This window comes from Nicotiana tomentosiformis, chromosome 6, assembly GCF_000390325.3.
Source record: "Nicotiana tomentosiformis chromosome 6, ASM39032v3, whole genome shotgun sequence".
In the NCBI taxonomy this organism is placed as follows: Eukaryota; Viridiplantae; Streptophyta; class Magnoliopsida; order Solanales; family Solanaceae; genus Nicotiana; species Nicotiana tomentosiformis.
In genome coordinates, this window is record NC_090817.1 from 6,914,736 (window position 1) to 6,940,052 (window position 25,317).

A 25,317-nucleotide genomic window follows, 5' to 3' on the forward strand; every position below is an offset into this window, starting at 1 on the left:
ACAGGGTCAACTTCCAGTTTTCTCCAAGTTCAAGTTAGTAGGATCCCCACCTGAAGAATAGGGTTGATTTTCAGTTTCATGTTGAAAATTCAAGTAGAGATTCAAGGAAGATTTGAGACAAGAAGTAGATAGGACCTTGTATTTTTCTCTTTTATTTTCCTGTAATTTTGTTTTATTTTTGATGTAATGACAGGAACCACGATCGGAACCTCGACGGTACCTCATTCGACTCACCACCTCAATATCCTACTCCACTTTTCTTATTTATGAACTACACGTGGCCTGATTCCTTTATAGCCAAGGATATGTAGGTAGCTCAGATACCAGAGTTCGGTCACAATCTTCTATCCATCTTTCTTTTCTTTTGAATTAGTGTCGGGTTAGTAATCAATTACGTCGCTTACTTGTTTCTTTGCTCAAAAACACTTCGTGTTTCCAAGTAAAGAGGGGTAGCTGTAAGCACGTAATTTTTGACTCGCACATTAGAATTATCTTTAGTAGTCTTAGTATTTTTAGAATATTTATTTGAGTTTATTTCTATAGGATTTTACTCTATTATTAATTTTAATTCTAGTTTTTAAAGCATAAAAAATTGAAAACTACAAAAATAGTTTCATCTTTATAATATTTCTCATTTTATACATATATTTATTTAATGTCATTAGTTTCTTTTTGTAGTGAATTTTGCTATGATTTTAACTTATCTTTTCTATTGTTACCTTAATATAATCTTTGAAAAAATGCTAAAAAAATAAAATAAAAAAGGGATTGGCTTCACTTTTAATTTTAGTTCGGTTAAAGTCAATTAGTATTTTATTATTTTCAAAAAGAGAATGAATTTTGGGTTGATTCTTGTCTTAAAAGGTTCAATATTTGCCCAACTCCCTTTAACATAGGCCCAAATTTGGTCAGCCCAGTTCCATTAGCTCACTTACCACTTAAATGCAAGATTAAATATTGACACTCATGTTTAATCCAATGGTCAATACTTACTTCCCACCACCATATAAAAATCAAATTAACACCCAAAAGCCCAGGGGACTTTGGGGCAGCAGAAGGGCAGGGAACGGACTACCCTCCTGAATTTTTCGATCTTCTTTCTTTCAATCTCTCAGGGACCAGCAGAGAATTCACCTGAACATAGGGAATAGAGTGACCAGAGGGAATGATATAGTGAGAACGAGGGTGAGAAGGGAACGGCCAGAATTTCAATAAAAGAAAAGGAAAAACGCTACAGAGAGGCTACGTGAGTTTGATGACGCACTAAAAGAGACGAACAAAAGTACTGTCCTTCAAATTTTGGTTTTAAAAATGGAGGTCACCCGAGGTTGTGTTTGATTCGAGGTTTCCGGTCCGGGTTTGTGAGCTTGAAGCAACCGTTGATGCGCACTTGATTTGGAGCTCTATTTTGTTTAATATAAAAGGAAGATTCGTCAAAAGTTTATTCCTTCCCTTTCCTCTGTTTTTTGATTTATCTCCCGTGAGTTGATTGTGTTTGTTTGCAATCCATGCTTAAATTGTCATTTTGTGAATGACTTGCACATTTACGTGTGAATTGAATCTTGTGAATACATGTTGATATGTTAGTAGAATGGAGACAGTAGGTGCCTGTAGAGGACATTTCTGATTAAATGAACTTGGGCCATGGGAGTTCGAACAGAATGTTAGACTTTGGATTTTTTTTTCCTTTTGTCATTTTATTTTATTTTATTGAATCGCTAGGAGTATGTTAGGCCGATAACACTTGGGTAGGCAAGTTTTAGGACTTTTTATTTTATTTGAGGTTAGAGGTTGTCCCGTAGTTTATTATTTTATCGGGGTATGCCCCGTAATGAATGTTATTGGAGGCTGTGACGGACATCGTGGAGTGAGCATATCATAGACTTTAGTATTTTCCTCTTATTTTACTTTCTTTTATTTAGGTGGGGACAACCTCGAGCCTCTTGTGTGCTTATTTTTCTTTCGTGTGTTTTTTGCCTCAATTCGAATATCCTTTAAAGTCAATTTGATCATGTATGCTACCGTACTAGTTACGGGACTCGGGGAGTGTCCAACACCTTCTCCCCGAGTCAAATGAACCCCCTTACTTGGAATTTCTAGTGCAGCCAAATTTAGAGTCAAATGTGTTTTGAAGGAAAATTGTTATTTTAAAAATAGTGACCTGGCACACCGAAATCAAATGTGGTGACGACTCTGAAAAATCCTTTGAAACATAATCTTTTGTCACTTTTCAAATTAAAAAACCCTTTTGAGCTTTAAAATCACCTTTATTTATTTTTAAAGAGGGTTAATGAGGTTAAAAAGGGGTGTGACGATAGTGTAAAAAACTCGTAGAAAAACCAAGTACTTTTATAATCTGTGCATGCAAAATATTGGACACCATAAAATTCACCATTTCATATAATTAGATATTTTCAATTGCTTAGAGGTATATTTCAAATTATTGTAGAAGATACACATAAACCAACTTGATAGTTTAGGATACAACTTCATAATTAAGATGTTATAGAAAGAATAGTTTGCTTTGTCTTTTACCCAAAAGCTCTCCATCTCGAAAGTATACTGTTTTATGTACTACTTTCTTCGTTTCAATTTATGTGAACTTGTTTGAATGGGTACGGAGTTTAAGAAAAAATATAGATTTTTGGAATTTGTGGTTCTAAACAATTCAAAAAAGGGTCCAAAATATTTGTATGAAACGGATCAAAAAAAAAATAGATTCAAATAAAGTGGAACGGAGATAGTACTTGAGAACTCATGCACAAAAAGGAATGGCGACATTTCAAAATATTTCTGGTCACTCGACATTGTTGTCAACAACTCAACATATTCGTTTCTGCATTTTAACCCTGTATAGGTGGCATGTTAACTAAGCATCCACGTAGATTACATATACACACTTCCACGTGCCATGCACACGTTTCCAGGGACTAAGATTAGTCCATATTTGGGAAATTTGCCCTACACCAACAAGCTGCAATATTTTAGAACATGTACTTCCCTTTCAACACTTTATTCTATCGTTTTAATTTTTACGTTAAACTTTAAAGGTTGAAACACTTGCAAGGAGGAAATTGTATCATATGTGGCGGAGAGACTGCATTTTGAAAGTGAATTCAGCAATGATGATGATTTTTTATATATTTATATGTACTTTTTAATAGATTTTAATAAAGGCTATCCGTTTCAAAGAAGCATATTGCGTTCACACGCAAGGTCCAGGGATGTACCACACCTCAATAAGGATGTGATGTAGTCAACCACCCTGATACAATTATCCGTTGTTGATTACACAGTTCGCGAAAATAATTTTACTGTAGTTCAAAGCTACCTTCTTTTTAATGGATTTTGATTGTTTACTAAAATACACACCACTAAGCTAGAGAGAGATTCTATTTCCACCACTAAGATGGAGAATGTGTAACCTTTAACAGTAAAATGAAGAGTTTAAAGTTGAATTATTTCCAATTATATGAATGTGTCAATCTTTATGGAATTGAGTAATAAGAAAAATGTGTCATCTAAATTGAAATAAAAAAAATACCTAATTATTATTTTAATTATGTGTATTCATAAGTCATGAAATATAATTACCTGTTGGATGTCGAATTTTTATTTCTTTCACCATAACTCATGATTATGTTCGTGTGTAGTGTCTTAAACTTTCCTAATAAATTATGCGTATTCATGTTTATCATTGATTAGCAGCAGAATAGTTTAGCTAAATAATTTAATCCCTCGTCCACTACTAGAAATTCGACCAAAATCGATCGCAGTTGACCAACCGAAAAACTGACTGAAATCGGTCGGTGTTTTAAAATATTTTAATTTTTAATTGTTTTATGAAACCGACCAACTTTGGTCAAACAATATAAGTAATAATCATGGCGAGGCGGTGTCTATTAATCATTAGGTCATTTTTTATGGTCTGATAAAATTTAAGGTGGTTCGGGTCCCTGGATCGGGCCACCCATACAGAAGGCGTGGGCTATACTACACGAAAATCAGAAAATCAGAAGGAATTCCAGATTTATGGTCCTAAAACGCCAATAAAGTGGAACTATCACGACGAGACGGTGACTATTGTTCCTTAGCTCTTTTTGATGGTCCGGCAAAATTTTAGGCGGTCTAGGTCTGGTGGCCAGGGCCCATGTAGAAACGTGTGCTATAGCACACGAAAATCTGAGTATCGGGCCCATGTAGAAACGTGGGCTATAGCAAACAAAAATCTGAGAATCGGGCGGAATTCCAATTTTATAGCACTAAAGTGCCAAAAAGGATGAAAGGCCATGGCGAGGCGGTGACTATTGTTCCTTAGGTCGTTTATTATGGTCTGAAAAAATATTAGGAGTCCGATGGCCCGGGCTCATGCAGAAGGCGTGGGATACAACACACGCAAATTTGAGAATCGGGTGGAATTCTAGTTTTATGACCCTAAAATGCCAATAATGAGTAACGGTCATGGCGAGACGGTGACTATTGTTCCTTAGGTCATTTTTATGGTCTAGTAAAATTTTAGATAGTTTGGGTCAAGCGGCTCGGGCCCAAGTAGAAGGCATGGGGTATAGCACACGAAAATCCAGTTTTATGGCCCTAAAACGCCAAAAAATGAGGAACAGTCATGGAAAGGCAGTGACTATTGTTCATTAGGTCGTTTTAGATGGTCCAACAAAATTTTAGGCAGTCTGGGTCCGGTGGTCCTGGCACATGCAGATAGCACACGAAAATCTGAGAATCGAGCGGAATTCCAATTTATAGACCTAAAACGCTAATAAATGAGGAAAGGTCATGGCGAGGCAGTGATTATTGTTATTTAGGTCGTTAGTGATGGTCCGAAAATTTTTTAGGCGGTCCAGTGGCCCGGGCCCATGCAGAAGGCGTGAGTTATAGCATATGAAAATCTAAAAATCGGGCGAAATACCAGTTTTATGGCCCTAAAACGCCTAAACATGAAGAACGGCCATGACGAGGCGGTGATTATTATTCTTTAGGTCATTTTTTATGGTCGGTGAAAATTTTAGGTGGTTTGTGTCTGCTAGACCGGGATCATATAGAAGGCGTGAGTTATAACACACGAAAATCAAAAAATCAAAGGAATTTCAGTTTTATGGCCATAAAACACCAAAACAATGAGGAACAATCATGACGAGGCGGTAAATATTGTTCCTTAGGTATTTTTGATGGTCCGACAAAATTTTAGGCAGTCAATGTCTGATGGCCCGGGTCAATGTAGAAGCGTGGGCTATAGCACACGAAAGTTTGAGAATCAGGCGGAATTCCAATTTTATGACGCTAAAGTGCAAACAATTGAGGAACGGTCATGGTGAGGCGGTGACTATTGTCCCTTAGGTAATTTATTATGGTCCAAAAAAATATTAGGGGTCCGATGGCCTGGGCCTATGCAGAAGGCGTGGGATATAGCATACAAAATATAAGAATCGGGTAAAATTCCAGTTTTATGGTCCTAAAATGTCAAAACTGAGTAACGGTCATGGGTTATAACACATGAAAATTGGAAATCGGGCGGAATTCCAATTTTATGGGCCTAAAATGCCAAGAAATGAGGAACGACCATGGCGAGACGATGACTATTATTTCCGAGGTTATTTTTTATGGTCGGAAATTTTTTTAGGTGGTTCGGGTCCGCTGGATCGGGCTTATATAGAAGGTGTGGGTTATAACACACAAAAATCAGAAAATCGGAGAAATTCTAATTTTATGGCCCTAAAATACCAAAAAATAGGGAACAATCATGACGAGGCGGTGACTATTGTTTCTTAGGTCATTTTGATGGTGCGACAAAATTTTAGGCGGTCCACGTCCCGTGGCCTGGGCCAATGTAGAAGCGTGGGCTATAGAACACAAAAATCTGAGAATAGGGCGGAATTTCAATTTTATGGCCCTAAAGTGAAAAACAACGGTGACTATTGTTCCTTAGGTCATTTTATACAGTCTGAAAAAAATTTAGGGGTCCGGTGGCCCGGGTCCATGCAGAAAGCGTGGGATATAGCACATGAAAATCTGAAAATCGGGCGGAATTCTTGTTTTACGACCCTAAAACGCCACAAAATGAGGAACGACCATGGCAATGCAATGACTATTGTTTCTTAGGTCGTTATTGATGGCCCAAAAATATTTTAGGAGGTCCGTATCCAGTGTCCCGGGCCCATGCAGAAGGCGTGGGGATAGCACATGAAAATCCGGAAATCGGGTGGAATTTCAGTTTTATTACCCTTAAACGCCAAAAAATGAGGAACGGTGGTGGCGAGGCGGTGAATATTATTCCTTAGGTCATTTTATATGGTATAAAAAAAATTTAGGCGGTCCGGGTCTGGTGGCCTAGGCCCATGTAGAAGGCATGGCCTATAACGTAAGAAAATTTGGGAATCGGGCGAAATTCCAGCTTTATTGCCATAAAACGCCAAAAAATGAGGAACGGTCTTGGCGCGGCGGTGACTATTATTCCTTAGGTCATTTTTTATGGTCCGAAAAAATTTAAAGCGGTCTGAGTCTGGTGGCCCGGCCCCATGTAGAAGGCGTGGGTTATAGCACTAGAAAATTTGAAAATCGGGTGGAATTCCAGTTCTATGGCCCTAAAACGCCAAAATATATAGAACGGTCATGGCAAGGAGGTGAGTATTCTTTCTTAGGTCATTATTGATGGTCCGGTAAAATTTTAGGCGGTCCGGATCCTATGGCTTAGGCCCATGCAGAAGGCGTAACACACAAAAATTTGGGAATCGGGCGATATTTAGGTTTTATTTCCCAAAATACCAAAATGCGAGTAACATTCATGGAAAGGTGGTACTATTGTTATTTAGGTCATTTTTATGGTCTGGCAAAATTTTAGGGGTCCGGAGGTCCGGGCCCATGCAGAAGGCGTGGATTATAGTACATGAAAATATAGAAATCGGGCAAAATTCCAGTTTTATAGCCCTAAAACGCCAAAAAATGAGTAACTGTCATGGCGAGGTAGTGACTATTGTTTCTTATGTTATTTTTTAAGGTACGAAAATTTTTTAGGTGGTCCGGGCCCATGCAGAAGGCGTTGGATATAACACATGAAAATATGAGAATTGGGTGGAATTCTAGTTTTATTGCTCTAAAACGCTAAAAACCGAGAAACGATCATGGCAAGGCAGTGACTATCTTTCGTTAGGTCATTTTTGATGGTCCGACAAAATTTTAGGCTGCCCGGGTCCGGTAGCCCGGGCCTATGCAGAAGGCGTGAGCGATAACACACGAAATCTGAGAATCGTGCGGAATTCCAGTTTTATTGTCCAAAAATGCCAAAAAATGAGGAACAGTCATGGCGAAGCAATGACTATTGTTCCTTAGGTCGTATTAAATGATACCGCAAAATTTTAGACGGTCCGGGTCCGATGCCCCGGGCCCATAAAGAAGGCGTGGGCTATAACACATGAAAATTTGGGAAACGCCGAAATTCCTATTTTATGGCCATAAAATGCCAAAAATGAGGAAAGGTCATGGCGAGGCGGTGACTATTGTTCCTTAGGTCATTTTTTATTGTCCGGCAAAATATTTAGGTGGTCCAGGTACGGCGACCCGGGACCATGCAGATAACACACGAAAATTCAGAAATTGGACGGAATTTCAGTTTTATAACCCTTAAACGGTAAACACGAGCAACGATCATAGCGAGATGATGACTATTGTTCCATAGCTCTCTTTTATGGTCCGCCAAAATTTTAAGGGTCCAGATCTTTGTCTGGTGGTCCTTGTCCGGGTCCGGTGGCTCGGGCCCATGCAGAAGACATGGGCTATAACACACAAAAATCTTGGAATTGGTCAAAATCTGGTTTTATTGCCCTAAAATGTCAAAAGACGAGGAACCGTTCTGGCGATGCAGTGACGATTGTTCCTTAAGTCATTTATTATGGTCAGGCGGTTCAGGTCCGATCTCCCGGGCCCATGAAGAAGGCGTGGGCTATAGCATTGCGAGGCCTTGACTATTGTTCCTTGGGTCATTTTTTGTGGTTCGGCAAAATTTTAGACGGTCCGGGTCCGCTGTCCCGGGCCCATGCAAGAGGCGTGGACTACAAATCACGAAAATCTTGGAATCGGTCGGAATTCTAGTTTTATGGCCTTAAAACACCAAAATAATGAGTAACGGTCATGGCGAGGTGGTGATTATTATTTCTTAGGTCGTTTCTGAAAGTCCAACAAAATTTTAGGCGATCCGGGTCAGGTGGCCCAGTCCCATGCAAAAGGCGTGAGCTATAGAACACGAAAATCTAGAAATCGGGCAGAATTTCAGTTATATGTCCCTAAACGCCAAAAACCGAGGACCGGTCATGGCGAGGCTGTGACTATTGTTACTTATATCGTTTCTGATGGTCCGGTAAAATTTTAGGCGGTCCGAATCCGGTGGCCCGAGCCCATGTAGAAGGCGTGGGCTATAGGATAAAAAAATCTGGGAATCGGCCGGAATTCCAGTTTTATGGCTTTAAAATGTCAAAAAATGAGGAACGGTCCTGGCGAAGCGGTGACTATTGTTCCTTAGGTCATTTTTGATGGGTCGCCATGACCGTTTCTCATTTTTTGGCTTTTTAGGGCCATAAAATAGGAATTTTGCCTGACTCCCAGATTTTCGTGTACTAGCCTACGCCATCTGCATGCATTCGGTCGACCGGCCCCAAATCGTATAAAATTTTGCATTCCCATAAAAAACGACCTAAGGAACAATGTTAAACATTTATCCATGACCGTTTCTCATTTTTTGATGTTTTAGGGCCATAAAACAAGAATTCCGCCCGATTCCCTAATTTTTATGTGTTATAACCCATGCTATATGTATGTATTCGGGAGACCGAACCTGAATCGTCTAAAATTTTGTCGGCACATAAAAAATGACCTAAGGAACAATAATCAACGCTTCTCCAAGACGGTTCCTCTTTTTTTGTATTTTGGGGGCATTAAACAGGAATTCCGTCTGATTCCCTAATTTTTGTGTTATAACTCACACCATCTGCATCTATCCGGGCGACCGAACCTGAATCGCCTAAAAAAAATTCGGTCCATTAAAAATGACCTAAGGAATAATAGTCATTGCTTCGCCGTGATCGTTTCTAATTTTTTGATATTTTAGGGCCATAAAAAAAGAGTTTCGCCCCGTCCCAAATGTTCGTGTGCTATAGCCCACACCATCTGCATGCATCCGGGCGACCGAACCTGAGTCGCCTAAAATTTTGTCGGCCCATAAAAAATGACCTAAGGAACAATAGTCACCACCTCGCCATTACTCTTTTTTTGGTGTTTTAGTGCCACAAAACTGAAATTTTGCCCGATTTCCAGATTTTCGTGTGCTATCGCCCATGCTTCCTGCATGGGATTAGGCGCCCGTACCTGGACAACCTAAATTTTTTTCAGCCCATCAAAAACGACCTAAGGAATAATAGTCATATCTTCGCCATGGTCGTTCCTCGTTTATTGGCATTTTAGGGCCATAAAACAGGAATTTTGCATGTTTCCCAAGTTTTCATATGTTGTAGCCCACGCCATGCATGCATCCGGGCGACCGGACCCGAATCGCCTAAAATTTTGCCGGCCTATCAAATATGACCTATGAAATAATAGTCATCATTTCACCTGACCGTTCCTCGTTTAATGGCCATAAAACAAGAATTTCGCCTAATTCTCATATTTTCATGTGATATAGTCCACACCATCTTCATGCATCCGAGCGACCATACCTGAATCGCCTAAAATTTTACCGGCCCATCAAAAATGACGTAAGGAACAGTAGTCATCACTTCACCATGACCATTCCTCGTTTTTGGCATTTTAGGGCCATAAAATAGGAATTTCGCCTTATTCCCAAATTTTTGTGTGTTATAGCCTATGCCATCTTCATGCATCGGGGCGACCGGACATGAATCACATAAAATTTTATCGTCCCATCAAATGACCTAAGGAATAATAGTTGTCGCTTCTCCATGACCGTTCCTCATTTTTTGGCATTTTAGGGCTATAAAAAAGGAATTTCGTCCGACTCCCAGATTTTTGTGTGTTATAGCCCACTCCATCTACATGTATTCGGGCGATCGAACCGAATCGCCTAAAATTTTGCTCTCCATCAAAAACAACCCAAGGACAATTGTCATCGCTTCGCCATGATCGTTCCTTGTTATTTGTCATTTTAGGGCAATAAAATAGAAATTTCGCCCGATCCCCAGATTTTCGTGTGCTATAACTCACGCCATCTATATGCATCCAGGCGACCAGACACGAATCGCCTAAAATTTTATCGGCCCATCAAAAATGACCTAGGAACAATGATCATCGCTTCGTCATGAGTGTTCCTCATTTTTTGGTGTTTTAGGGGCAAAAAATAGGAATTTCGCCCGATTTTTAGATTTTCGTGTGCTATAGCCCTTACCACCAGCATACATCCGGGCAACCGGACTCGACTAGCCTAAAATTTTGTCGGCCCATAAAAAATGACCTAAGGAACAATGATCAATGCTTCTCCACGACCGTTCCTCATTTTTTGGCATTTTATGGCAAAAAATAGGAATTTCGCCCGATTTCATAATTTTCGTATGTTAATAACCCACGCCACCTGCATGTATCCGGGTGACCGAACCGGAATAGCGTAAAAACATTTCGGTCCATAAAAAATGACCTGGGAACAATGATCATCAAAAATAGGAGTTCCGCCTGATTCCAAATATTTGTGTATTATATAGACAACACTATCTGCACGCATCTGAGTGATCGGACACGAATCGCCTAAAATTTTGCCGACCCATTAAAAACGACCTAAGAAACATTGCTTTGCCATGACCGTTTTTTTTTGGCGTTTTAGGGCCATAAAACAGGAATTGTGCCCGATTTCTAGATTTGTGTGCTATAGCCTACACCATTTATATGCATCCGGGCGACCGGATCCGAAAAGCCTAAAATTTTGCCAGGCCATAAAAAATGACCTAAGAAATAATAATCATCGCTTCACCATGACCATTTCTTGTTTTTTTGGCATTTATGGCCATAAAACAGGAATTTCGCCTAATTCCGAGATTTTCGTGTGCTATAGTCAACGCAATCTGCATGTATCTGGACAACCAGACCCGAATCGCTTAAAATTTTGTCAACCCATCAAAAATAATCTAAGAAACAATAGTCATCGCTTCGCTATGACTAGTCCTCATTTTATGGCGTTTTATGTCCATAAAAGAGGATTTTTTCCTGATTTCCAGATTTGCATATGCTAATAGTCCACGCTATCTGCATGCGTCCGGATGACGGGACTCGAATCGCCTAGAATTTTTCCGGTCCATAAAAAATGACCTAAGGAACAATAGTCATCGCTTCGCCATAACCGTTCCTCGTTTTTTGGCATTTAAAGGCCATAAATAGGAATTTCACCTGATTTCTAGATTTTTGTGTGCTATAGCCTACGCGGTTTGCATGCATCCGGCGACCGGACCGTAATCACATAAAATTTTGTCTGCCCATAAAAAACGATCTAAGAAATAAAAGTCGTCACTTCGCCATGACCGTTCATCATTTTTTGGCATTTTAGGGTCATAAAAATAGAATTTCGCCCGACTCTCTGATTTTCATGTAGCATATGCCATCCACATGAATTTGGGTGACTGAACCTGAATCGCCTAAAATTTTGCCCGCCCATAAAAAATGACCCAAGGAAAAATAGTCATCGCTTCGTCATGATCGTTCCTCGTTATTTGGCGTTTTAGGGCCATAAAATAGGAATTTCGCTCAATTCTCGGATTTCTGTGTGTTATAGCCTATGCCATCTGCATGCATCTGGGCGACCAGACACGAATCGCCTAAATTATGTCGACCCACCAAAAACGACCTAAGAACAATGATCATCGCTTCATCATGATTGTTCTTTATTTTTTGGCTTTAGGACCATAAAATAGGAATTCCGCTCAATTCCTAGATTTTCATGTGCCATTGCCCATGCCATCTGCATGCATCCGAAAGACCGGACCCGTATCGCTTAAAATATTGCTGGACCATCAAAACGATCTAAGGAACAATGGTCTTCGCTTCTCCATGACTGTTTCTCGTTTTTAGCATTTTTGGGCCACGAAGAATAATCAAGGCGAAACGATGACAATTCTTCATTAGGTCATTTATGATGGGCCCGCAAAATTTTAAGCGATTCGGAGATGGTTTCCCGAGTTCACGCAGATGGCGTGGACTATAGCACACGAAAATTTAGAAATCGTGCTGAATTCTTTTTTTATGACCCTAAAAAGCCAAAAATCGAGGAACAATTATGGCGAAGCGATGAGTATTGATCATTAGGTCATTTTTTTATGTGCCCGCAAAATTTTAGGCGATTCGGAGCCGGTCGCCCCAGTTCATGCAGATGGCGTAGATTATAGCACACAAAAATTCGGAAATCGTGTTGAATTTCAGTTTTATGGCCCTAAAACGCCAAAAAATGAGGAACGATTATGGCGAAGTGATGACTATTGTTCATTAGGTTATTTCTGATGGCCCCGCAAAATATTAGGTGGTTCGAAGCCGATCGTCCAAGTTCTTGCAGATAGCGTGGACTATAGCACACGAAAATTCGAAAATTGTGTTGAATTCCTATTTTATGGCCTAAAATGCTAAAAATGAGGAACGTTATTCATTAGGTCATTTCTGATGGGCCCGCAAAATTATAGGTCATTCGGATCCGGTCGCCCGAGTTCATGCAGATGGCGTGGATTATATAGCACATGAAAAATTAAAAATCGTGTTGAATTCCTGTTTTATCGCCCTAAAATACCAAAAACGAAAAACGGTCATGATGAAGTAATGATTATTCTTCACTAGGTCATTTTGTTTTGGCCCTGCAAAATTATTGGCGATTCGGAGTCGGCCGCCGGGGTTCATGCAAATAGCGTGGACATTAGCACATAAAGAATTAGTCGTGATTTTTACACCTTTTGAGCCGGATAATGTTTCACGTTCAATAGTATTTTCTTTATTTATCAGTCTTTGCACTACTACGTACATAACTAAACAACTAAGGAATTAGGCAAATTCTAAGAAGCACTCACTTTAACAATTGTTCCAGCTCAAAAGGTGCAAAAACATTAGCTAATATTAGAATTTAACTCAACATTATATATGCATGAGATGTGCAGACTCAACCAACATTATAAGAATAAACAGTTTGCACGCATTACCCAAAAGCTCTGCATCTAAGATAAATCTTGTGCATATTCTGTTCTAGATCCAATTTCAAAAGAATGTAAAGATGTCTCGACTGATTTAGATGCACCTAAATGTTATCATATATATGCTTGAGAATTCTTGCAAAAGGAATAATATCGACACGTCCACAATATTTCTCGTTAAGGATATGTCTCAACATATTCCTTCTGAAATTGCACCTTAAAACCATAATATATACTACCCTTTCAAGACTTGATATCACAAGAGTAGCAACATAGATTGATTTTGATGAAGAGACAGATTTTTAAGACTTATGTGTACAGATTTTCATGTGGCCAAGAGACAGGCTACTTATGAAAGCGAAGGCAGCGCTGCTGCTTACGATCTTTCCTTTTAATTGATTTTGATGTTTTACTGAAATTCCATGGCATATCACCCCACAAACAAAGTGAGAGAGTGTGCGAGAGAGAGAAAAAGTTATACATTAATTCTCAACTACTAATTAAATTTACAAGACAAAGAGAATTACGCATCTTACAATGGTACGTGCTAAGTATTACGGCTTGAATTTTCACCGAGAAAAGTCTAAATATAAAGACGTAAACCGTTAAAAAAGTTAAAAATGTATGTGTGTGTATCATCTTGTACTTCCTTCGTCTCATTTGATGTGAAGGACTTCGGAGTTTGCGGGTCAAATTAAAATGTTAATTTCCGGTGTGAATTCGGCACAAAATTCTCCAAGTTGTTTTTAAATAAAGTTCACAATTTTAAAAAGTTCATGAATACCACTATAAGTTAATATAATTAATAATTCAAATATAATAACGTCACATAAAATAAAACATACTGTTGACCAATTTCTCTTTTCTGCATGACCTTCTGTTCTGAACTTATCATTTTATTCACAGCTTGTTTTATTAATTGGGTTCACAATTAAGCATGTATACATATATAGTGGATTTCCTAATACAAATATAAGATTTAAGCAAAAGTTAAGCTCGTCAAAACTCCTACCGAATATTATAGCTCCGCCATGTGACAATAATGAAGAGAAAGACAACATAGTTTGAGGTCTACTACTAAATATATTATTCGCTTAATTGTGATTCTATTTGCATCAGAATGGAGAATAATCTTTACTACTCGTATATATGATTACATGTAAAGTTAATTTTTGATGTGTGGCTTAATGTAGACAAGCATATGTTTTTGTCACATTCTCATGTATATTACACACTTCCTAACGTGACAACCTCCGTCAAAATGAGTCCTGAGTTGGCTCTTAACCTTATATAGGCAAATGGTTTCCTCACCTATTTAGTCCACAAACACAGTTCTTAGTATCTTATCAAAGAGATATACACAACATCCAATTTCTCATATTTCAATATTTTCATAGTCCAATAATTAAAGATATATACAATGTCTAGCATTTTCGAGATTATTGGGTTCAAAAAGAGAAGGCCGTGTTCAGATGGAGATAATGATAGAGACAATGGGTATGATCATGGTCGAGTAGCATGCTTAGAAGGAGGTGGTGACGATGATGATGCAGACTATGACTATGCTCCTGCAGCATCCTTGGAAGGCGATGACGACGATGATGCAGACTATGATTATGCTCCAGCTGCATGATATTCAATGGAAATTCTTGGCAATGGCATATTTCTCTTTAGAAATATATAGGTTTATATAATATATTAGTTGAAACATTTTGCGGGTTCAGGTCTACACCAATGTGTTAGGGACTTTGAGATCACTTGCTCATTGGATGTATCTTTTTCTTGACAATATTATTTTGAATAATTTATTCAGAAAAGTGACATGGGTTATATAGTTAAATGTAGTCTCACTTGATGATGTATATTTATATATAATCAATGTATAATCTATGTATATAACTAGAAAAAATAAACAATGACTTTGGCCGGCTACTTTGGTAAAGATCCCTTCCAAATTATTATAGAGGATACAAACCAACTTGATAGTTTAGGGGTACAAGATCATAAGATGTTGTAGAAGAATAGTTTGCTTTCTCTTTTACCTAAAAGTTCTGCATCTGGAATAACTTTTATGAGTATTTTGTTTTATATACAACTTGAGAACTCATGCACAAAAAAGAATGTCGACATTTCACAATATTTCTGGTCAAAAGACCTGTACTCGACATTGTAGTCACATATTCGTTTTTGCAGTGTAACCCTGTCTAGGTGGCATGCCAACTATGCATCCACGTGGTGACGTGGATTATACACACGTTTCCACGGGCTAAGATTGGTACATTTGGGTCTTAATTTTGGCCTACACCAGCAAGCTGCAACTTTATCTAGAACATGCACTTAATTCCCTTTCAAGACTTTATTCTATCGTTTTAATTTTTATGTTAAACTTTAAAGGAAATTGTAGCATATGTGGCGAAAAGACTGCGATTTGAAAGTGAAGGCATATTTTTTATTTATTAATAATGTAGGAGTATATATGTTCCTTTTAATGGATTTTACTTAAATCCAATCCATGATCTGCCACCCACAAAAGTTAGAGAGAGGGATCTCTATCTCCACCTCAAAAGTAGCTTATGGATCTGCACATTCTTAAGCTAACACAACACACTTCCTGACGTGCCGACTGCGTTCAAACGAGCCCTTAGAGTTGGCTCCTCCATTTATATAATCAAATGGTTTCTTCACCAATCATACACACCGCAAAAAACCATTATTCATATCTATTCCAAGATTTCTATAGTCCAATTACTAAGAGATATATACAATGTCTAGCATTTTCAAGATAATTGGGTTCGAGAAGAGAAAATCGTGTTTAGACGGAGACCACGACGGGTACGATTATTGTTGGCCCAAGTGAAGGTTTGTTTTGAATATTGACAAAGGAAGCTCAGCATGAATCACGTTCATCCCTTGTGTGTATAGACACGGGCAGATTCGAGCATGTGGGATGTACTTGAAGGAGATAAGCTTAACTTGGTATAATTGATATCTCCTGATCGAAAATGTTGCATAATTAATAAGGAGAATGACTCCTTAATCAAAGAGAACACTATCCAAGATAATGGAGGAGTTAGAAGTTGAGATCAACTAGAACTCTTCCACCAAGGAAGAGTAGCATTAGAACGCTAGTTATTTCTTCATTTACTAACTCTATATATTGCATGATGTTCTCATTCTACAAGTATGCACAAAAACAGAAGTTAAACGTGAATTGAGAGCAAAATAGCAAGGCATTTTGCAAGCAATTTGAGTGTGATTCAAGTGTGCAAACCTGAAGCTACATGAACCAGATAGAAGAACCAATTCCAAGTGTCTGTCTTTTATTCTAGTTCAATTGTAGTAGGTATTTTCATATTGTACCTTTCAGCTTTATCTAGAGGCAATTGTAATAGGTACTCAGAGTATTCAAGTTAGAGTTAACTTGAAGTTGTCGCAGCAGTTAGAGGTTGGTTGCCACAACGGGATTAGAGTTAATCCTAGGTTTACAAAAGTGTTTTGTAAATGCAGTTTTTGGCTCAGTGATTTAATGGAGAGTTTGGGAAAATCCTACTGAGAAGTAGGTCGTGATTTTTTCACCTTTTGAGCCAGGTATTTTTTACGTAAAATACTTGTGTTCTTTACTTTTTGCATTTACTATTTCAGCAATAGTAGGTTAAGGAACACATAGAAGAATCTGGTCCTTCCATAATCAGTTTAAGCAAAAAATTGGACATCACACAAATCATTCCCCTCCCTCCCTGTATGGTATTGAAGTTAAAATATCAATTGGTATCAGAGCAGGTTATCCTTGAAGAGGCTAACACCTTAGAAGAAGATCAAGATGAGTGCACCACCTGAAAACTCGGAAGGGCAATCCACTGCTAAGCCACCACTCTTCAACGACCAGTATTACTCATGGTGGAAAAACAGGATGAGAGATCACATCATAGGAGAAGACTATGAGCTATGGGACATTGTCACAGAAGACCCACTAGCTACCATGAAGATAAATACCGAAGGAGAAGAGGTGGCAAAGACAAGATCCTACTGCATTGCTAACGACTTGAGGAAATAGGAGAAGAATGCTAAAGCCAAGAAATGGCTTGTTTGTGTACTCGGTCCAGATGAGTACAATAGAATTCAAAGTAGTACCTCTGCTAAGGAAATCTAGGACACTTTGCAAGTCGCCCATGAAGGAACACCTCAATTGAAGAGGTCCATATGAACACTATTATATTCTCAATATGAGAATTTCACCATGAAGGAAAGGGAAACCATCCAAGATATGTATACAAGGTTCACCACACTGACAAATGAACTTAAGTCTCTTGGAAGGATTATTCCTAAAGAAGACAGAGTTGAAAAGATTTTGACAAGGGTTCTGCCAGTTACTTAGGAGAGCAAAATCACTGCCATTCATGAATCAAAGAACATTGCCACTCTTAAGTTGGATGAGCCAATTGGAAATCTCACTGCTTATGAACTTAGAAGGCAAACCATGAAGATGGATGTACCCAAGAAAGAAAGGAGCCTGGCACTCAGAATCACTGAAGCTTCTGATCTAGAAGATGATGAAATGAATATGATCACAAAGGACTTCAAGAAGTACCTAAAGAGAGGAAAGGGTCCTTCAAGAAGTGGAAGCTACAGCAAACCAAAGATTCCTGAAAGGCAAACCAATGAGGGATGCTACAAGTGTGGTAAGACTGATCCCCACATCAAGAACTGTCCTCAATGGGAAATTGAATGGAAAAAGGAAAGAGCTGAACGAAGAAACAGGAAGAAGGAACAGGTTCAACCCAAGAAGAACAAAGGATCAACAAAGGCTATGGTTGCTGCTTGGGGAGAAAGCTCAGATGATGAAGATGGAGATGAACAAGCACTTATGGCCATTGGAGAATCTGATGAGGAATCTGAGATAAGTGTAATTCATCTCAAAGACAAGATTAAATTTTTGTCTAAAAAAGACTATCTGAATTACTCCTAGATTTCATTGATGAATTTGAGGATATAAATAATGAAAAGGAATAGCTGTCTAAGGAATGTGTGATTTTGAAAGGAAAGTGTAAGAACCTGAAACTTAGGGTTAGTGAGACTATAAGTGAAAATAGTGCATTAAAGAACCAGGTTCATGCATTTGAATCAAATGTTCTAGAACTTAGATCTAAAAACCTAAAACTAAAATTAGGAACAAGTAAGAAGATAGTTGATTGTACACAACTCACTCTAAAAGAAAATGTAGGTAAACTAAAACATGAGTTGTATTAGAAGGATGAGCAGGTTAAAATTTTGAAGGAGGATCTAGGCAAGGTCAAGCATGAACTAGACAGAACTTGTAAATGAAACAGGTCCTCCGATGCACTTTCATGGCTACAGGAACATCATAGTAGCAACATAAGAGGACTTGGCTTTGGGAACATAGCACCTAAATGGGATCCTAAAAGCAACTACCTCACACTTTATGAGAACAAGATTTGCACACAATGTGGTAAAACAGGTCACTATAAAAGTGAATGTACTGCAAAAGAAAAGGCAAGTCAAAAGAACAAAGAATTTGTTCAAGGGAAAAATAGGCTACCAAGTTCGGCTAAAAAGAATTTAATTCATCCTTTTGCCTATAGAAAGGGACCCAAACTAGTTTGGGTTCCTAAGACTAACCCTTGATTTCCCTTTACAGGTCCAAGTGAAGGGGAGCAACCAAAGATGGTACATGGATAGTGGCTGCTCAAAGCATATGACAGGAAGCAAGAACTAGTTCCTTTCACTTGAGGACCTCAAAGGAGAAAATGTCTCCTTTGGAAATGGGAAGAAAGGTGAGATCATTGGGGTTGGAAAGGTAGGTAAGAACGATTCTCACTCTATTGAAAATATCTACTTGATAGATGGCTTAAAATACAGTCTAATAAGTGTATGACAATTGTGTGATAGAGGTAACTTGGTAGCATTCACCTCTACCAAATGTTTTGTGATTAATCTTACCACTAATAAGATTGTTTTGCAGGGAAAAAGAGTAAACAATATATATATATATATATATATATATATATATATATATATATATATTTTAGATCTGTCTACACTTTCAGAAAATAAACTCACTTGCTTAAGTGTGTTGGATAATGATCCCCTCATTTGGCATAAGATACTTAGACATGCCAGTCTGAGTCAACTCAACAAATTAGTCTCCAAGGACCTGGTGATAGGGTTGCCTAACATCAAGTTCAAGGAAGACAAAGTCCGTGAGGCTTGTGCAAGGGGGAAGCAGCTAATATCCTCTTTTAAATTCAAGAAAATGGTAAGCACCACCAGGACGATGGAACTGGTCCATATGAATCTCTGTGGTCCAATGAGAACATTAAGCAGAGGTGGTAAAAGATATGTGATTGTGCTTGTTGATGATTGCTATAGGTTTACTTGGACATTATTTTTAACATCTAAAGATGAAGCATTTGACATGTTCACTTCTATTGTTAGAAAAACTCAGAAATAACTAGGTAATCAACTTTCATCAACTAGGTCTGATCATAGCACTGAATTTAAAAATACTAAATTTGCTGAATTTTGTGATGAGCATGACATAGATCATAATTTTTCTGCTCCTAGGGCTCCACAATAAAATGAAGTAATTGAAAGAAAGAATAGGACACTTGAAGATATGGCTAGGACTATGCTTCTTTCTAGTAAACTACCCCATAGCTTCTGGGCAAAAGCTGTAAATACTGCATGCTACATCATAAACATGTGCATGACTAGACCTCTTGTATAGAAGACTCCCTATGAGTTACTTAAAGGGAGAATATCAAACATATCCCATCTTAGAGCATTTGGATGCAAGTGCTTTGTGCACAATAATGGTAAATACTCCCTAGGTAAGTTTGATCCCAGAAGTGATGAGGGAGTATTCTTGGGATATTCTTCACATAGCAAAGCTTATAAGGTCTATAACAAATAAATTATATGTGTAGAAAAAAGTGTTCATGTGTTTTTGATGAAACTAACATTTTTTCTGTTAGGCAGGAACACGATGATGAAGCAATTGGCGTGGTAAGAAACTCAAATGAAACCACAGCCCAGACTGAAGCTGCATTAGAGGAAGGAACAAGTGATGGAACAGGTTCTTCCACCCAGGGCAACATAACAGAGAGAATAGAACAAAGAGGAAATGATTCTCAAACCTCAAGGGAACCTGTCCATGAACCTGTTCCACAGCAACAAAGCATTGAAGGAACATTAAGGGGAAACCAGTTGGTTGTAAAATCTTGCAAGTATCAAATTTCTCATCCCATTGAGAACATAATCACTGATCCAACCTCTGGAATCAAAACTAGATCTTTATTAAAAAATCTTTGTGCTTTTAATGCCTTCTTATCTCTTATTAAACCTAAAAATGTTGCTGAGGCTTTGCAGGATGCAGACTGGGTAAATGCAATGCAAGATGAACTCAACCAATTTTAAAGGAGTCAAGTTTGGCATCTGGTACCAAGACCCAAGGACATATCAGTAATTAGCACAAAATGGGTCTTCAGAAACAAACTTGATGAAGATGGAACAGTTACAAGGAACAAACCAAGATTGGTGGTTCAAGGATATAGCCAAGAGGAGGGCATAGACTATGATGAAACCATTGCTCCAGTTGCAAGGTTGGAAGCAATAAGACTCCTCATAGCCTTTGCTACTTATATGAAATTCACCCTTCACCAGATGGATGTCAAGAGTGCTTTCCTCAATGGCTATCTAAAGGAAGAGGTGTTTGTCAAGCAACCTCTGGGGTTTGAAAGAAAAGAGAGTCCTGATCATGTGTACAAACTTGACAAAGCACTTTATGGGCTCAAGCAGGCTCCAAGAGCATGGTATGAAATATTATCAAAGTTTTTGCTTGAGCAAGACTACAAGAGAGGTAAAATTGAAAATGATTTGTTCTTGAAATAATAAGGTAAAGATCTCTTGGTAGTTCAGATATATGTTGATGATATAATCTTTGGAGCAATTACTGATCAGTTAATTAAAGAATTTGCTAAACTAATGAGGAGTGAATTTGAAATGAGCATGATGGGTGAGCTTAATTTCTTTTTAGGCTTACAAATTAAACAAAATTCAAATAGAATTATGATCCATCAGTAGAAGTATGTAAAAGAGTTGCTTAAAAGGTTTAAAATGGAAGATTCCAAAGAAATTGACACTCCTATTGCAACAGCTACAAAGTTGGATATAGATGAACCTGGTTCATCTGTTGATCAAAAGTTGTATAGGAGAATGATTGGCTCATTGTTGTATCTCACTGCTAGTAGACCAGACATTATTTTCAGTGTAGTCCTTTGTGCAAGATTTTAGGAAAATCCAAAGGAGTCTCACTTGACTGCTGTCAAGAGAATTTTGAGATATCTAAAAGGCACCACTGATCTCTATCTATGGTATCCAAAAGGTAGTAATTTCAATCTAGTGGGATATGTTGATACTAATTATGCAGGTTTTCTTATAGATAGAAAGAGCACCTCAGGTATGGCACACTTTCTTGGCTCATGTCTTGTGTCTTGGGCTACCAAAAAGCAAAATTCAGTGGCCTTATCTACTGCTGAAGCTGAGTATGTTGCAGCTGCTTCATGTTGTGCTCAATTGTTGTGGATCAAACATCAATTAATGGACTTTGGAATTGATGTTGGTTGTATCCCCATATTTTGTGATAACACTAGTGCAATTAGTATGACCAAGAACCTGGTTCATCACAAGAGAACTAAGCACATAGATGTTAGGCATCACTCTTTGAGGGATAATTATGAAAAGGGTTTGATAACTGTGGAATTTTATGCCACTGACAAGCAAATAGCTGACATCTTCACAAAAGCCCTAAGTAGAGATTACTTTGAAAGGAACATGTTAGAATTTGGGATGATTAAGATAACCTAAAAGGACCGGTTCAAAATTCACAATGAAAAATAAAAAATGAAAAGAAAATAAAAAAAATTGGTTAGAAAATCTGTAAATTGTGTATATAATTAGATTAAATTTTGCTCAGTCTCATACTTTCAATAGTATACTCTTGTTCCATGTGCTAAAATGACTCATTAATCTCTAATAAGTTTTTCTCTATTTTGGCAAATTTAGACTTACACAAGAGAATTCTCAGTGAAGAACCTAGTTCATCAAGATTTCTCGGTATGTTTTCTATACTCTGCATAACTTGAAATAATAATATTTGGATCATGTGCAGAGTCCTACCTAATTCCAAACTCCTTTTGGACTTATCCGTTACAAGTGAACCAGTTCTGTTCAAAAGAGTCCCAACCGAATTGAAGTACCTAGATTCTAGGGATACACTCCAACGTCATTTCAAAACTGAAATTCAGTTTGATTAGAATTCTAAAAGTATGAAAAGCTATCGTTACCCCATTAATTACTCCCCTTTAAATTGATCAACTTTAGTGTATTCCTCACTTCATCTCTCTCAAGCCGTCAAAATACTCTCAATCTTCTTTCGTCTTCCAAATACAATCCAATTCTCTTCTCTTCCATACCCAAGCACGGAAATGGCTAACACTCCTGAAAGCCCTTCATCACCACCACAAGAAACCATGTCCACACCTACTGTCACTCCTTCCAACAATCCAACTTCTAAGAAAAGAGTAAAAATGATGGCTCGCAAGGTTGTTGTTGGTGGTGAACAGATTCAGAAAATTAATGAACAACTGAAAGCGAGTAGGGAGGAAGAACCTCAGAAATATGATGAATCATTCAAATCTGCTACTGAGGGGGAAGAAACTGTTTCTTCCGAAACTGAACAGGTATCTTCTAGCCCTAGAGTCACTCCTGAGACAATTTCTGAAGTTGCTACAAATTTGGAGAATAAGTTTGTGCTGGTAGGGTCTATAGCAGGTGTTGAAACTACAAAATCTGGAGACGTTGGTGGTAAAAATGAAAAGGGAAAAGAAAAAGAGAGCAAGGGATTTAGGAGTGCTGTGAGGGGAAAGGCTAAAAGAGTGGTTGATTCTTCACCTACTCTTGTTAGTTTAACCAAAGACACATGTGCAATGGTTGCTTGGGGAGAAATATCTGTTGGAGTAGAGGAGAGTGTAAAGAAAATAGGAGGAGGTGGGTCTGGCGAAGCTGCTGAAGGGATGGTTCAACTTGGGAAAAATAGAGATGAACTTGTTTCATCTGGACATGAAACACTCACAGACCTACTGAAAAGAGTGACTGAGAGTTATAATCCAAAGAAGAAAGAAAGTTCAAAGGTTAAAACCCCTGGCACTACTAGGGCAAACAAGAAAAGGAAGGTTGCCCCTTCTGTTACTGTTGAAATTCCTCCCACAAGAGGAAGAGCCACAAGAAGTGAGCTAAAGCAGAATGAGGCAGAATTGCAGAAGCCTTATAAGAAAGTAGAAGAAAAGGAGTTGCTAAGGGGAAGAATAAGATGGATGAGTCTATTGAGGCTGTTGACATTGATGAGATGAACCCGGTCCTTCGAGTTGAAGATGAGACTGAAGAAGTGGAGGTTCTAACTCCCAAAGCCAAGAAAGCCAAGACTTTTACTAAGAAGTCTATTTCAGAGTTAAAGTATGCTGAACCATCCACCTTGGCAAAAAGAACACGGTCTGCTGTAAAGTCAAAACAAGTGAAAATTGTTGAGGAAGAAGAATGGAGTGGAGAGGAAGAAGATGATTCTGACACTGAGAAAGACAAGATGGCCAAGTTTGGCAAGAGGACAATTTTGAAGGGCAGACTCCTCATGGAGTTGGAGGAGCAAGGAATAGTATTGCTTTGGAGAAGTTGGAATTGCAAGGCTGGAATGACATGGTCCTTCAGATGGATGGCAAGTTGGCCATGAATGAAATTGTTAACTTTATGGAAAATGGTGAGGTGAAATATAGAAGGGTTACCGGTATAGTAAAAGGAGTGCAAGTCTCCTTCGATGTGAAGGAGTTGGGAGAAATTCTGGGTGTAGCTGCTGAGGGGTACAATGACTATACAAAGCTTAAGTGGCAAAGCCTAGAAAATATTCCTACTTCCCTTGCCATTACTAGAAAATTCAGTGACAATGAGGAGGAAGTTGAGCCCAAGGTTGTGTACAAGAGTGAGATGAATCCACCCCACAAAGTGCTATTTGAATTTGTCAACAAATGTGTTCTGCCAAGGCAGGAAAGGATGCAGATTGCAAACTTCATGGACTTGGTCCTCATAGAGTGTTTAGACAGTGGGAGGCAGATTAATTGGCCTGGATTTATAATCCAGCTTATTAATAGGGTTCTAAATGGCACCAAGACTCATGCCATTATCTATGGCTTCATTCTCACAGTTGTGCTTGCACATTTCAAGGTGCCTATGAAGAAGTGGGAGGTTGGTACAAGCAAGGATCATTTTGGGGAAAATACGCTGCTTGCTTATGACTATGAAGTCCATGCCACTCCTAAAGAACCTGGTTCATCCAAGAAGGTACCAGTGAATAGCAAGGTGCGAGCCTTGGTGCAAGAAAGTGGGGCTAAAGATGCTGAGATTGAGAGGCTGAAGAAAAGGTTGGCAGAGGTGGAGACTGATAGAGATGCTCTCAGAACTAAGCTGGCAAGAGAAAAGGAAAAGAATGATGGCATTCTTCAGGATATGCTAAAACTCCTCCAAGCCAAAAACCAAGCACCTAGTTCTTCCCAGCCTTAAATCTCTTAGCCTAGTGTAGATCAACCAGTGACCCAGTTCGGGATTTTTTTTTATTTCTTTTGCTCATGTTTCCAGTATTTTTATTTCTTCTTATGCTTTGTGGTAGGATTTTATCAATCATCAAAGAAATGCACTGTCTTTTACTCTAACTGTTTGTTTATATTTCTTTGATGGTTAATATCCTTAGCTTGATATATGATGATTAATCCATGATTGCATTTGAAGTAGCCCAGTGGCCATGAGTAAGTTTAAAATCTGGTTATCTTACATATTTATGCAACTTTTCGATGATGCCAAAAGGGGGGGGAGGTTGTGCTTTACACTTTGAACAATGATGTTTATAACCTGATGAACCTGATCCTTGATGATAAGTGATAAAGAGGAAAAATGTTTCTAACATTGTGTTGATGTTGAGCTAAGTTGAAACAGGGCCTAAGCTTATGTAAAAGAACAGATTTTGTCATCATCAAAAATGGAGAATTTGTTGGCCCAAGTGAAGGTTTGTTTTGAAGATTGACAAAGAAAT

The 25,317-nt window shown here is 38.4% G+C and overlaps 2 long non-coding RNA genes across 2 annotated transcripts in view; one reads left to right on the top strand and one right to left on the bottom strand.

The window, feature by feature from the left end:
- LOC138893499 (uncharacterized) overlaps positions 1-25,317 on the bottom strand; it is a 130,130-nt gene that overhangs the window by 6,434 nt on the left and 98,379 nt on the right. The gene's annotated exons all lie outside the window — the stretch shown is intronic.
- On the top strand, positions 953-3,342 carry LOC138893265 (uncharacterized). Its single transcript, XR_011408318.1, has 2 exons — positions 953-1,439; positions 3,051-3,342. It is a non-coding gene; the product is annotated as an uncharacterized lncRNA (long non-coding RNA).